Source organism: Haliaeetus albicilla, chromosome 2, assembly GCF_947461875.1.
Source record: "Haliaeetus albicilla chromosome 2, bHalAlb1.1, whole genome shotgun sequence".
NCBI lineage: Eukaryota > Metazoa > Chordata > Aves > Accipitriformes > Accipitridae > Haliaeetus > Haliaeetus albicilla.
The window spans coordinates 16285959-16301109 of NC_091484.1; the positions used below are offsets into that span (position 1 = coordinate 16285959).

Here is a 15151-nt window from a genome sequence, read left to right on the forward strand (position 1 = left end):
TAGCTCATTAACTGTCAAGACAGTTTGACGCTGCTGATGAGAGGTGGATGTATTCGAAATTCTGCACGATGCATGAATATTAACTTGGGCTTTTAGGCAGCTGCACTATTTCAGCTTGGACATGCTCTGCACTGGAATTCCTCTGCGAAAAGAAAGCAGGCTGCGAAGCTGTTCTTTGCGTTATATTGGGTCTGGCTGGAAACCTTGGGGTCAGGTCTAGAAATGTATTTAACCCTCCCAACTTGATTAGAAGGGTCTGGGTGTGGGAATGTCAGCAGTAGCAGGTTAATCCATCAGTCAAGAACATGCACAGCCTTACGTTGTTGTTTTCAGACAACACTGGAAAAAGAAGCACACGTGCATCCTCTGAAGAGGTTCTAGAGTTGTCCTCCCAAGAAAAACTGCTGCAAATGACTCCTCTGCCTGCCACAGACCACAGGCAGCAGTTTAGGAGTCACAGTATCAAGCCAACAGCCACTAGCTTTTCCTGACATTTGCTGTCTCCCTTGGTTTCAGTAATTAGATCCCCTGTTTTTAAATGTCAGATCTCACGAGGTGATGCTATTGTATTTAGCACTGTGCCCTTCTACTGATTCCAAAACACTTTGCAGAATTACTATAAATAATCCAATAACAAGAGCCAAATATGTGGTTACAGCAGAAGGGGAGAGGAAGTTAATGAATCTCAGCATTGCTTGGAAATGAGGGGAGAGCTTCAGAAATGCTGTCTGCCAGAGCAGAGCTGCAGAAGAGATGACTGTCCCTTCCACACAGCGGTAAGAGTGGGGAGAAGGAAGGGTTGGCTGCCGAAGGGGACAGGGTTCGGTGACATCTGCTCTGTGGCCCAGGCAGATCTGTAAAGGGGGAGGGTGGTTCAGCCACAAGCCGGCATGGCGGTGATGCTAGGTGCTCATGTCCTTGGCCAAGACCTTCAATCTTTCTTAGTCCAGATTCATCTGTAAAATGGGTCAGTAGTGGTATCTTCTGCCAACTCTTTGTTTGACTCAGATGTTGGTTTCATGCTCCAAACTAGAGCCAGTTGAGCTTCATCCTGGGTAGTTGCCTGGTCTCTGTCTTAGTGACTGGGACAACCAATTGAATTTGTTCCTCCTGTCCTAACACAGGTATCACTTTCTAAACTGGGGTGAGACAAAACCTGTACAGCAGAGACTGCCTCTAACCCTTCAAAATTCACATGGTCCAAATTATTTGGACCTCAGGGTACTGCCAGCTGCCAGGATTTTGCTGGGCCACAATGTTCTTGTGTCACCTGGCTTGTCACAGGGAGTATTGTGCAGATGTGATGAGCCAGTGCACCAGTTGCAGGTCACTTCCAAGAGCCTCCTGGGCCACCAGTGGTCTGCAGAGCATATCTGGGGAACCAGGGACATGCACAGCCAGGGACAATGTTTTATGACACAGGAGAAAAAGTCACATAGAAAAATGCTCCACCCCGTGTTTGGGTTGTGTGTTCCTCTGGCAGTGAGGCTCTACTTACTTTTGTCATGATTTAACCCCAGCCAGCAGCTCAGCCCCACACAGCCACTTGCTCACTACCCCTGCATCGGGATGGGGGAGGGAATTGGAAAAGTGAGAAAACTCATGGGTTGAGATAAAGACAGTTTAATAGGTAAAGCAAAAGCTGCACACACAAGCAAAACAAGGAATTCGCTCACCACTTCCCATGGGCAGGCAGGAGTTCAGCCATCTCCAGGAAAGCAGGGCTCCATCACGCCTAACGGTGACTTGGGAAGACAAATGCCATCACTCCGAACGTGTGTCCCCCTTTCTTCCTTCCTCCTCCCCCAGTTTTGTATGCTGAGCATGATGTCCTATCACCTGGAATATGCCTTGGGTCAGTTGGGGTCAGCTGTACTGGCTGTGTCCCCTCCCAACTTCTTGTGCCCCCCCAGCCTCCTCGCTGGTGGGGTGGGGTAAGAGGCAGAAAAGGCCTTGACTCTGTGTAAGCACTGCTCAGCAGTAACCCAAACATTCCTGTGTTATCAACACTGTTTCCAGCACAAATCCAAACCATAGCCCCATACCAGCTACTGTGAAGAAAATCAACTCTATCCCAGCCAAAAGCAGCACAGCTTTGTACAGCCAAGAATCAATGATTTGAATTTTGGTGCTTGTGGGAAGGTGTCAGCAATAGGACATGGTCTTTCAAGCTAGCATTTTGAGCTGGGGAAGTACATTTCCTACTTTCAGTCTACTCCATGAGAGATGCTGGGACCTGCAGCTGCTTTGGCAGAGGCAGGTGCCCACCACCTCCCAGCACTGATGCTCTCTGCTCACTTGTCTCAAGCTGGAATCGAGCGAGACTTCTACATTTGCAAAGTGGTTTGAGGCATGAGCTCCAAAATCAGAGAGGTGTTGTGGGTCCCTACTCCCTGAGTAGGCTTCTCAGGAAGAGCTTCAAGGATGTTATTAGGTTGTTTCGATTCGTCCCTTTACAGAGGCAAAATAACTTTTGTCAGTTCAGCAGCAGCATGTACCAACCTGAGGACTGCTTAGCAACAGGTCAGGATTTACTGGAGATCTATCATTGATGTGCTTTGTTGTTCTTTCTTTGAAGGGAAGTAAAAATTAATATTAAAATATGGGCTCACAGATATTTCAAAAGAGAGATGCTATTTACATACATCACGTTCATGAAAGAACAGTTTATCTTTTTTCAATAGGGCGAATTACACCGGAGTACCTCACACAGTCTTATATATTTGAAGCGTTTACAATGAGGAAGGATAATTGCTACGATTGACACCACTTTCCCTGGAGGCAACTGCCCTGGTTCTGCTTGACGCTGGCTCCCAGGGAGGACAAAACTCCAGCAAGAGGCTGGGAGAGGTGCTTGGTGAGACAGGCCATTTAGCAGCAGCCTCCAGTATCGGGCTGCGGTCATGCACACTAATTAGCAATAACATCCTTGTTCAGTTCATTCAAGCTCTATAGCAGTAAGTCCCAGAACAGATCCCAGGTAAAGGAAATGGCTTTATCTATTAAGCCGCTCCTGTTGTTATTAATCATGTAACGAGTCTATCTAGGAACTTTATGGCTGTCACTGCATCATATCACACAGCGATGGCTGGGCTTGAATACAAATCTCTATATTTCCGTGGCACAGCCCAGCCCCTGGAAGAAAGGGAGCTTGTCCAGCAGGCAGTAGGATGAGACACGACTCTGCTGTACAAACAAGCGCTTGTGGTGCTGATGGGCGGAAGGCCAGTGGGATACAGACATCCTGCAAATATTAACTACTGCCTCCTTACAGGCAATGCTGAGATGGGCTGCATAAGTGGCTTGTGCTTGGCCAGATTTCCAAATCCCTCAAGACTTTAGGAATTTTGCTCTGGTTTTTTGCTGCTCAAGTTGGTGGCCTGTAAAACACAGCTACCAGGTTATAGAGAAGGCTGGAGAAAGACTGTAGGGCTTTGGCTATCTTCCTCGGTGCCTAGAGTTGAAACTCTTCTTGTTTCAGAGCAGAAGCAAACTTCTTACAATAAAATGCTGGGAAGCAATTAATTGCCCACCAAGAGCACCTGGGTCGTGTATGCCACAGCAGTAGCAGTGCTGTTGTTACCAGTCTGAGGATATGACATGCTGGTCTAAGGACATGAACAAATCTGTCAAAGAAGGGCTGTCACTGAGGACTTCCTTAAATAGCCTCACTGGGTGAAAAATCATGAGTATCCTTCACTTCCACATAGAGAACCAGAGGCACAGCGAGAAGTGACTGTGGATTTTTAGTGTCCGCATCAACTTTCCTGGAAGTGTCTGATCTCACTGCGCAGTGGCCAGATAACAGAGTAAATGGATTGTGAACTGATTCAGTGCCTAGATCTCAACAATTAAGTAGTCTGAGATCCTCAAAAAAGAGGTGTATCTAACAGGAGCATTAATTACTGATGGTGTGAGCCTTCCCTTTAAGTACTTTTTGGTGGTGCCTCCGGCAGAGCAGACCTCCCCAGTTCTCTACATCTTGTCTCCCCAGATTGCTTTTGGTTTTGCTCATATATGTTCAGCAACACAGAAAACAGCCTATGGCATTTGTACAGAAGCAACAAAGGGCTCAGCAGGTTCTCTCTGTCATAGCCACATATATCCCTTAGACTTGGGTCAGCCAACAAACCCTTGTCTCCCTGGGGCACTGCAATGCAGAGAAGCTTCGTGCTTCTCTAATGTGATATGAAACCACCAAACCTACTTTCTCTTACCAAGCTCCTATATCTAATAAGGGGCAAGGAGGCAAAAGCACATGTATTAATGCAGCAGGCTGACAAACACAGCTGCTGAGAGAAATGGAATAGAATAAATTGTCAAGGGAGCAGAATAATAACATAGCCAGGAGATAATAATAAAAGCCTGATAGCATTCACACAGGTCTACATAATGTATTTGTCACTGGCCTCCTTCCTCCCTGGGCATTGGTAATAGGGGACAAATGGCACCGTGATTTCTGAAGAGAGCATTGCTATATAAAACACGGGGGCTGGCCACTAAGGGAGTAACATCTCATCCACCTTCTTCAGCACAGACCTCTGGCGGCTGTGAGCTGGTGACATGTAATGCATAGCACGCAATGGGGATAGTGGGACATTATGCCAGACAGGTCAGCACCACCATGAATCTTTGCCCAGAACTCAGTGCAAACATCAATGACTGCAGACATCTGGAACATCTGGGAAACCTCTGTTTTTTCTGTGTCTTTAGGCACCATTATTCAGGCTTTCCATGGCAACAGAGGCTCTGGAAGCCACCTGAGGTGGTATCTCTGCAGCATCCCCCGAGCTGTAAGCACAGCAAATACCAAGAAAGAGCAGATTCTAATACAAGTTATCCTGGGCAGGGGTTTTGAGTGCTTCAGCTAAGTAAATACCCCAACACTGAGGTCCTTAACCAGGCTGATGCCCAGAGCAGCCCCCAATTAAACTTTTCCCTCAGGTTATACCAGCAGGCTGCAGGACATGTCAAGAGTGACAGAGCAGCTCTGTGTACAGACCAGGGAGAGGCAGACACCACAGCACTTTAATCAATCAGAGAAAATGTATAATTCAATACTAGGATTAAAAATATAGATCATATTTAAAATCCTTAATATGGCTAGGCATATTAGCAGGTGAATATGAAATCAGTGCCATAACAGCAAGCACAAATTATTCAGAGACTATCCTTCCCTGCAACAAGCAGCAGAGCAACATGCTTTTGGTTGGCTTAGGGTAGGAATATGGAGCACCCGTGAATCTGTATCCAGCCCAAAGTTCAGCACAAAGCAACTGAGTCCTACAGGGCTGAACAGGGATAACGAATATCAGTGCTTAGAATCTAGAGAGCTTTGCGTCTTTCAGGCACTGTAGAGGCCCTGTGAAACCCAGACCTCCCAATAGCACCTCACAGGGAGGCAATTCCCACATTTGTCCCAGAAGGAAGCTCAGCAATAGGAAGATCCCATGTCTTTTTCTGCTCTCATCAGAATTAGTGTCCAGATGATGAGTTTGATGGTGTGAAGCCCCAAGGTGTCGAGGGAGACCTCAGCCCCAGTGCTGGGTGCTGTGTAAATCCATGTGCCAGGACGTGTGACCCACCTATTCGACAACACACTCCGGTAGCTTAGCCAAAATGGTGGTGATTCCTGAACTTACAGAGTTGGTCAGTTCCTTGCTGAGGTGTGAGGCCAGGAAACTCCAGGGTCGTGCTGCACTGCCACAGCTCTACTGCCTGATCCATCCCAGGCAGCTCCTTCAGTAAAGCTGTACTTAAATGAACCTCCCAAATGAACCAGCACAACTGGAGATGCCTCAAGGATTTCTAGCATGGCAGCACACCCTGAAGTACACACCTCCTTCCTCCACCACTTTACCTGTCTGCTTTTCCTCTTATGCATCCAACAGTTCAGGCTGCCCCAACAGTGCAACCATACAGCCTCTCCATCAAGCTTTGGGATATCAAGGCTGGCATAGGCTTGGACCAAGTGCTAGTACCTGCCCTGGGGCATGGAAGGAGGGAGATTTTCCCTCCTGAACAGCTTGCAGAGTTAGAAGCATTTTGCACATTGAGTTTGATGTTAGAGCGTGTCTCACACTCTTGGCTTTTTCAACACTGCATTTAATTCCTAGAAGAAAAATGCAAGACAGCCCATGAGAGCAAAGTGCAAGAAGAGTTTGGAAAGATCGAAAACTGCCACCTTAGTCCCCTGATGACACTCCTCCTCACCTGTCTGCAGGAGGGCAGGTGTTTCAGATCATGTTTCTAAGGTTAATACATTCCTGCCTTGCTGCTGGGCACAGGTACACACCTTTTGTAAAGGCAGAAAGAACCATGTTCAGAGCCTCTGCTAATTGCAGCTGCATCAGTGTTGTGCAGGCATAAAGAACAGCTCAGGTCATCATGCTCCAGAGCATTTTGGCTGCTCTCTCATAAAGCGGCATGCAGGGGGGCTATTGAGACCTCCCCTGCAGCTGATACCACTGCAAGTCATGGGTGTAATGAGCTGCAAGACTCAGCAGCACTTCCCAGCACACAGCTACGTGGCACTGGCTGTCAGAGATCTTGGAGCCCCATAGCAAATCCAGTAACCCAGTGCAGCCCTCTACAGCTTGTTTCCAGAGGAAGACTAGTAAATAGCAGCTGGAAAGCTCAGGTACACCTGCAGCATCCATCCATCTGGGAGTGAGCTACAGGGAGGAGCTGTAAGATTACTCAGCAGACCTGGCAATGTAGCAATGGTGGCAGGCTTGTGAACCTCTTTTCTCACTCCAGCAAACCTTTATTTTTGTTCCAGTCACTAGAGAGGATAAACGACATTTGCTTAAGGTATTACACACACAGTAGTAAACAGCAGACAGAGTACATTAGCAATACTCTGCTGCAATGTAAGAATGACCATATGTGTCTGCCTAATGATGGCTTGTAGATAGTTAGGGAGAGACTAAAAGAAACCAGGGAAGCATAAAGTGATCTTTCTTTTCAAGACCCTGCCTCACTTTTGGCAGTCGGCAAAGCAGGAGCTGCCAGAGGCTGCGCCTGAGCTGCCAGGTTTGATAGGCACTGATGGCTTCCCTGCTTCTCATCATTCCCAGGACTTGTTTATGCCTGTGATGTGGAGTTTAATTAGGCACCGCAAGAAAAAGTACTTCTGTAGCATTGGAGTCCACATCTTAGACTGTTATGAGATGCTTTTACAAAGATATCTCATGGGGTGCAATCAAAGACTCCAAACTTCAGCCATATAATTACTTCTGAAACTCATAAAATTAAATGACAGTTTACAGAGAAAGGTAAGAAATAAAAAAGAATCACTGAGAGAAAATACCTGTGTCTACATGAACCTGAGGATGTAATTAGGCACTGACAGGACATAAGGGATTGTCACTGGCTTTTAAGAGAGAGTGGAAGAGGGCCACTTTGTCGGTGACCCCAATTCCTCTTATGCATTCCGAGAGCAAACTAGGTTAAATATCACATAGATTAGTTCCCTAACTTGGAATAACGACCATGTGAATCTGCACCTCTGCTGTACATAAAACCTTGTGTAGACTGACAGCAACATCAGGCTGTGCATTTGAAAGGTGAAATGTTTGCAAGTGCAGGCGAGGGTGAGCAGCAAAGCCTGGTCCTGATGAGAGGCAGGAAGGGAAATGGCTGTGTTAAGCAGTCTAGCAGCACTCCTGATTAACAGCTGTCCCCAGGCTGAAATACTGAACACCAGAGTTCAGCAGGTCATCTGTTATTGGCAGAGCTAAAAGACACTGAAACGATGTGGAATGAGATGGAATTTTAATATTTTTTTTTCTTTTAAACATCTGGTTACCTGCTTCCGCTCTGGAGGAAAGGAGGTGAATGCAGGAGCTGGGCAGGTTCTGGTGATCCCAGGGGTACTAGACATGGACTCCCCCCCTGAAAAGCACATGGGAACAAAGGCACAAAGGAAAGAAGTCACCGGTAAAAATACAGGACTTCATCTTTCTTTCCTAACGCCCATCCAAATGGCTCTCTGCTGCTTTAATAATAACACATGAAAACCAGAGTTGGGTGTGCTTACTGTTAAGAGCAATCTACTCATCTGCACTTCTCCCCTCAAGGCTTCACAAAATGCTTTCTTTCCTGCTATGTCTACTAATGGTTTCCATGAACATATTCAGCCCCTACAGTTCTTCACAAAATGCTGCCTTTGTCTGCTTGTAGCAGGAATTCAGCATTTGGGCTGCACAACTGGCTACAGAAGAAGCTGCCTTCACTGCAGAACTGAACAAGGTCCAGCCACAGATTTAGCAATTTTTTTAATTTTTTTTTTTTTAAATTAACAGAGCCTATGTGATTTTGTCCATGTCAGATGGCAATGCTGCCACTAGGCAGTAAGAGACAACTGGGTCCCTGCTAGCTTAGCTTGTGTATAGATGAGATAAATCAGCATATAATCTTGGTGAGTCACAGTCCTACCCTGATGAAGTTTAACGTCCCAAAGGGACATTGGTGTCATCTAGTCTGACCTCCACACCATAGACTTCCCTGTGTTCACATTTGAATTAGGCTGTACCCATAATAATACTTTTCTTTTTTTTGGTGAAGAATTCTTCATTCATTGTTTTAACAAGGTTGTCCTTTGTTAATAAAAACCCATGTACCTTATTTGTAGTCTGAATACATTCATCCTGTGTTTTTAGTTTTAGATTTTACTGTACCTCTAGTATTAAATTTCTACCTTATTTGGTCACTTTGGGATCACTTGTCCTTAACCTTCTCTTGGCTAATTATATCTGACTGAACTTCTGGAGTTATTCACCACCCTGACTTTATCTCATTGTCTAATCTTTCCTCTGGTACATCTCTAAATATGTCCTCCAATTTAGGAGAATCCTTCTTAAATTGTGACTATTATGGAACACTGTACTTCTGGCTGGCACATAGCTGTGGACCTTCACATCAGATGTTGATTATCCTCATGCCTTCCACGTCTTGCTGCTTCCCAGCATGGTTGTGTCTCCACTATGGCTACAGCCTTTACTCCAGTGGGAATGACTTCACATCCATCTCTATTACAATGCATATTGTTTGCTTATGCCCAGTTTCCCAAATAAGCCAGGCTGCTTTGTAACAGTGATAAGACTTCACCATCATCTCCCCAGGTCTTTCTGCCACCTGAAGGTTTATTTGTGACCCTTTTATATTTTCTCCTCGGTCATCAGTACAAATATAAAACAGCACAGAGCCCAGGTACCAGTCTTTGTAGGACCTCATCACAACACCCTTCTGAACATGAACATGGACTTCCAGCTTGCAAGCGATATGTGGAGATTCATCACCTAGAAAGTTTTCCATCTATTTAACATGTGCCATGTTGAACCCATAACACTGTAATTCCTTAATTACAATTAATGATATGATATCAAGGAAAACATTGTCCTCACTGTCATCATGGTGCTTACAGTGACAGAGAAGCAACATGCAATCCCTTTGCAAAGCACATGCATACAATTACTGAAAGCATTAAATTTATAATTAATAGAGAAGCACTGAAGCAACCAGAGGAAAATTTTTTATAATAGCTGAAATGCACCTTGCCATTTCCAAGTCCTTAAAGGAGTAATAACTATCAAAGCTACTTGTCAATTGAGGCATCCTTCCACTCAAGCTAGAGTTGGTTCATCTGATTTGATATAATTACTGGAGACTAATAAAATAGTTTTTTATTCTTTAAGTATCCCAGGAGGCAGCCAATGTTGCCCAGCAGGGCAAGTCTACCTTGGCAAGCCTGTAACTTCTTACCTTCTCACTTTCTGGTTTCCTTCCCAGAAATTGCTGAAAACATTTTCTTCTCAAATGCAGTCCTGGAATAACCTGTCCTCCCTGTCTCACTCTGAAGGAATAAGAACATCTGATTTGGTGCAGCCTGAAGTCAGTAATACGATCTGCCACCCCTTCTGCAGGAAAAGGAAGGCACTAGGAGAGCTGGAAGGTAAACATCCACTGCAAAAATTTCAGAAGAGGGAGGAATTTTCTAGGGAAGAGGATCAGCAAAATGAATGTCAGTCTTTAAAAAACAAGTTCCTACTTTTCAGATTTCTCTGCATAGAGGGAGCACAGAACTAGGGAGTTGTAGGCACTGGATCTGAAGTCTGAATGACAGGAGACTAGAGATGCTGGAATAATAGGGAGGCATCTTGAATGATCAACAAGATCTGAAAATCACAGGAATTTGGATGAAAAAGAGTGAAAGCATAAAAAAAAAGATACAGAGGAGCAGCTGGCTGATAAGTCACTCCCTTGTGACTGTACAACGAGAGGGTAGATTTCAAAAGAGCATATTAAGAGGGTATCGAGACTTATGAACATGGTGATATTTATTTATTTTTAAAAGTTCCACTGACCTTGTCTTGGTGCTCCAGATCCTGACACCTTGACTGAAAGTCACCGGGGCAAGGAGAATATCTGTGAACCATACCTTCTGCCAGAATGCTTCAACTTATTAGCAGGATACTCAGCAGTATCACTTTGCACCTGTGCCAATGTCAGAGTGAGATGACAACTACATTGATTTCAATTATGCTTTGCAGGGGTGAGGCTTAATGCTTAGATTTGTCTCTCACTTGCAATGTTCAAAACAGGTTCACACGGTGCAACTTCAGCATAAATGTATTTCAGTAAAGGTAATCAGGAAGGAATCTTTATTTCATCTAGTGCTTGCATAAACTTCATTCTTGAGCAATATCCCAGTGGGCGGGCAAGACCATGGATCAGCCTTCTGGGCTCACTATGCAGCTGGAAGAAACGAGCTTTCATTCCCCACATTGGCACGATACCATGCTAAGTGCATTTTGGGAGCTCTTGAAGCAGGCGTAAAAACATCATTGTCAAAAACTGTGAAATGAATTTATGAAAAAGAAATCCATCCTTCTGGTTGAGGAGGTCTCTGGGGTGAAAATCACTTGAGACTGGGGAAGGATGTACTGAGGAATATCTTGCCCTACATGTATTCTTGTTCCCATACTTTGAGTTAGCATCCTCCTCTGAACTCTGTCTGAGACTGTATCCAAGCTGAATGGAGCTTCAATCCAGTCCAGTATGGCCATCCATAGGTTCCCTTGTGTCACTGTCTTCATATAAGGAGAGATGCATGACATGTCCCAGCCAGGGAGAGTGGCTGGTGGTGAAGAAATGCAATCCAAAGAGTCAGTGAGCAGAGCTGTCTTGCTCCAAAGATGTGTTTCACCACTGTCCTATGCTTGCAAAGCATGCTCTGAATCTGCCCCTGGCTAAAATGTCCCAGCCTCCATCCACCTGAAAGTGCATTAGGCTCCTGCCTTGACCTCCATGGGACCCCATTTTCTATGACACTATTTATTGCGATCTACTGTGTCCATCAGCTTCAGAACAAAAACCAGCCAATAAATATTTGTCTGTCACCCCTTTGGAAAGCACAAAACAAGACCATTAGTCCATTAAAGACAAACATCTGCAGTCCTGTTAACTAGGAACCATCCCCGTGTAACTCTCCCAGCAGCGCTGGGGTCATGCTTTTCCTGTGGTCAGACAGGGGGAGGCAGGGTGCCCTCACTGGGGTGCTGAACAGCCGAGCAGAGGATCTGAAGAAAAGCATGGAAAGAGGAAGAAACATGAGAACTATATACATCCAGCAACAAGTCATATTAATCCACTTCAGCTGGATGTCTGCACCAGCACAGAGGACCCCAATAGAGCTGATCAGAGCAGTACCTAGTCATGACTTGAAACAACCCCCTTCCATCTGTAGAAAAAAGATGGACTCTGAACAGGTATTTGAAGGCAGAGAGGGCCAGGAGCCAACCCACCATTAGACCTGCAGCTGTACAAACACCCAGAGGTGGGGAGGTGGGTTTGTGCTCTCCCATCCTCCTCTCGGTTGCCTGCAAAATGACATGACTGTCACCTGTGTAGCTGCTGCTGCTCTTGGTGCTCCCAGCCCACGGCATTTGTCTGGTCTCAGCTGCCAAAATACTTGGGGCTGTGCAGTGCACACAGGTAAATAGGTTCTGACAGGCAAGGAGCAAAGTGCTGATGCAGGTAGAGCACTCCCCAAGCTAGCCCAGCTTGCCTTTCTGTCAGCACATTCATGTTTTGAAAGAGCCAGTGGATGAGAGCATCCCTCATGCATAAGTACAAGGCTGTGGTGAGAAAGCACTTTGCTGTGTGTCCTGGCCTGCAGACTGAAATTGGCCCAACCTGTTTCAAGTTCATGCCCAGGCTGGCTTTCTCCCTTGTTTTCCTTCTGATTGAGATGCAGTTAGCAGAACCTTTCCCAAGTATTTCCTTTGTAAATACACTTGAGAATTTAAAATAAATTATATTCACTGAAGCTACATGATTAGAAAAATGGGAGCCACATGTGTCTTCCTATAGCCATCCTTAGCATCATCCATGGCAACCTGACTCACCTTGCCACCATGGCACAGACTCAGGGCGACAGCTCAGCCATTAACCAGAGTCTGGCTGGGACCCCACTGCAGACAAACCTGCCCTAGCTTCCCCTGATCACAGAGCAGCTACGAAAGGGCTCGGACACATGGCTACTTTTAACAGATTCCCTGAACTTGCACTGGCCTCCTGGGCTCCCCCATCACTCCAGGACTCAGTGCCAGCACCTCCATTTGCAGGGGACCATTAGGGTCCTGGTGACAGTGAGATGCATTCACTGCCTCTTTCAGCTGTCCTCTATCCTAGCTGAGGTCCCTCCACTCAACCCCAATATGCATTGCTGTACACCCCTCTCAAAGACAGGTTGGTTTCCTGGAAATAACTTCTGAGTGATAGAGACTTAAGAATTATAAAACATCCACTTCAATTTCCTCAGTGAAAGCCTAATTTATTGAACAAAAAGAGTTTTAAGGCATGAGAAACATCAGATAGCGTGTTCCCAGGCTGCTCTCTCCTCTCCGCACTGCAATGATGCTCAGCCCTGCCCACCGAGCAATCCTTGCTGGCATCCAGGTGCAGGATCACACGGACAGGTTTGCCTTTCCAGACGACCCCAGGCACTTCTCATTATCAGGGCATGAGGCAGGTTCCCTTGGAGCAGGGGTGAGCATGTGCCAAAACTCATTAACCTTCTGCATGCTGCCTTCAAAGAACCTGTCAAAGAGATTGCAAACAACCACTTCGGTATGTATTTTCCCATTTGTTACTTCCCCCATCTCTTCTTTTTGGAAGAGAATGCCAGCACTGAGCGGTCTGATGCAGCTTTCTAGGTGGGAAAAGAAGGTGGTTCATTCCCAGGGCAGGTTTGCCAAGGGAGGTAGGGGCAATGAGAGATGCAAAGCTCTCCCTGCTAGCACTTCTTAGTAACTGAGACCAACTGCATTGTCCAAAAAGGAGTCAGTCCACGAGTGCAGTGGTGCCTCCTGCGTCAGAGGTGGTCCTGGGTGCTTGGTCAGCATGAACTGGGTGACCCAGACAATATGATGGGGTGGAAAAACGGTGAGAGTTAAAATAGCAACACCAGCAATCCTGTCTCTCAGTGCTTGGTTTCCCTTCCCTGCTTTCTGCTTTCTGAAGCTTTGGGGTGCCTCAGGTGATTGTTTTCAAGCTTTCTTTTCCAGTCTGGAGTCTCATTTACAAAGCAGTAGCTGGAGTTCAAAGTGATGCCTGGGAGCTAGGGGTGCCAGAGTATTATGGAAAAAAAAAATATAATCAGGAATCAGAGGACTAGTAAGGAAGTCGGCAACTTGTTACAAACCTATGCTAAATTCAGGCCACTGAGCCTGAGGTATAAACATCCATATCTGATTGCTGCATCTTCATTTTCTTTTTTGATCTTACCTTATTTATTTCAAGCAAGATAACAGGAAATGTGCCATACTGAAATGAGAAAGGCACAGACTAAGAGCAAACTGCTGTCACAGCCCTTTGTTAAAGCAGAAAACCATGAGTGCAAGAGAAAAGGTCTGGACCTCTTGTTTAATGTTGGTCCAATTTGCAGTTTGAACAGTGTAAACAAAATACAACAAACTGCTATTATTAGTAGTGCAATTACAGTGCTACTCAAGACTCACAGTCTAGATTGTCTACTTAACACAAACCAAATTTCATTAACAAATTTCAGTTAAATGTCAGTATTTGCTAGTATCTCCCCATCTTCTCAGGAGCTTTGTTCATCCTCCCCTGCTCTGTGGGGCTGAGGGTCAGAAGTCTCAGAGCTCTCAGCATCCTTTGCTGGGAGGACTGTGGTGTTAGTGATGGGCTTTCTTCTTCCTCTTTGCCAGAACAGTGAAGTTCATGTTGGCTTCTGTCTCTTCTGTCTTGGTCCACTTGCATTTGGTTTTATATATTTTCTAGACATCTTTTGTACATTTTCTTGACATCTTTTGTACATTTTCTTCTATCCATTGATTTCCAGTTATTCAGTTTTTTAGTTCATTTTGCTTTTTCTAAGGCTGGTTTTACCTGAACAATACAAAGTTGCTCTCCTGAAATAATCACTGACCAAACATCATGGTGTGTGTTTACAGTCTAGGACAGCTGATCCCATCCTGTTTCTGCACTCTGCCACACACATTTTATTCTAGAGTCAGAGACTGCTCAGTCCACATAAAGTAGCTACTTGTTCTTGCCATAAACTACAGCAAACCTAAAATACATTTAGGAAATTATCTAAACAATTACTATGACAGCTAATGAAAACTACATCAGCTCAGAGCATGACAAGCTCAGATGATTCCAGAGACGTTGCATTGCCAGGTCAGTACAAAGACTATGGCCTTCAGCAGTAATAGTAAAATCATGTTTACTGGGGTACAAAGGGAGACAATGTCCATTCCACAGGGCCAGGCTGCTGCCTTTACACCCACAGAGTGAAGTTTGGGAGATCTGGGGGAAAAAAGATTTGTATAGAGTGGCCTGTATATCCTTCTTTCCTTGCTCACACCAGACTCTTGGCAAACAAGGGACAAAGGGTCTAGCAGGGAGAAAAAAATCAGCTATGAATCTTGAACCAAAATATTGCTGTTGAAGAAAAAGTGGTTTCCTTTTCTCCCATTCCTCAGTTTGAATTTTCATCTCTGTGTACCTCTCCCACATCACTACAAGTACCAGCAGACTCCACTGGTACCAGGGTGCCCATCTGTGCTTCCGAGTTTGCAAGGCGCTTTGCAGAAGCCTTTCCCTACAGAGGTATTGGCTG

General features: G+C 45.4%; 1 long non-coding RNA gene across 1 annotated transcript in view; it reads left to right on the forward strand.

The window, feature by feature from the left end:
* Nucleotides 1–656: 656 nt before the first annotated feature.
* The window catches only part of LOC138690076 (uncharacterized), a 54909-nt gene continuing 40414 nt past the window's right edge, over nucleotides 657–15151 (forward strand). The window contains exon 1 of the long non-coding RNA XR_011328875.1: nucleotides 657–776. This is a non-coding gene — a long non-coding RNA (uncharacterized lncRNA). The remainder of the gene's footprint in view (nucleotides 777–15151) is intronic.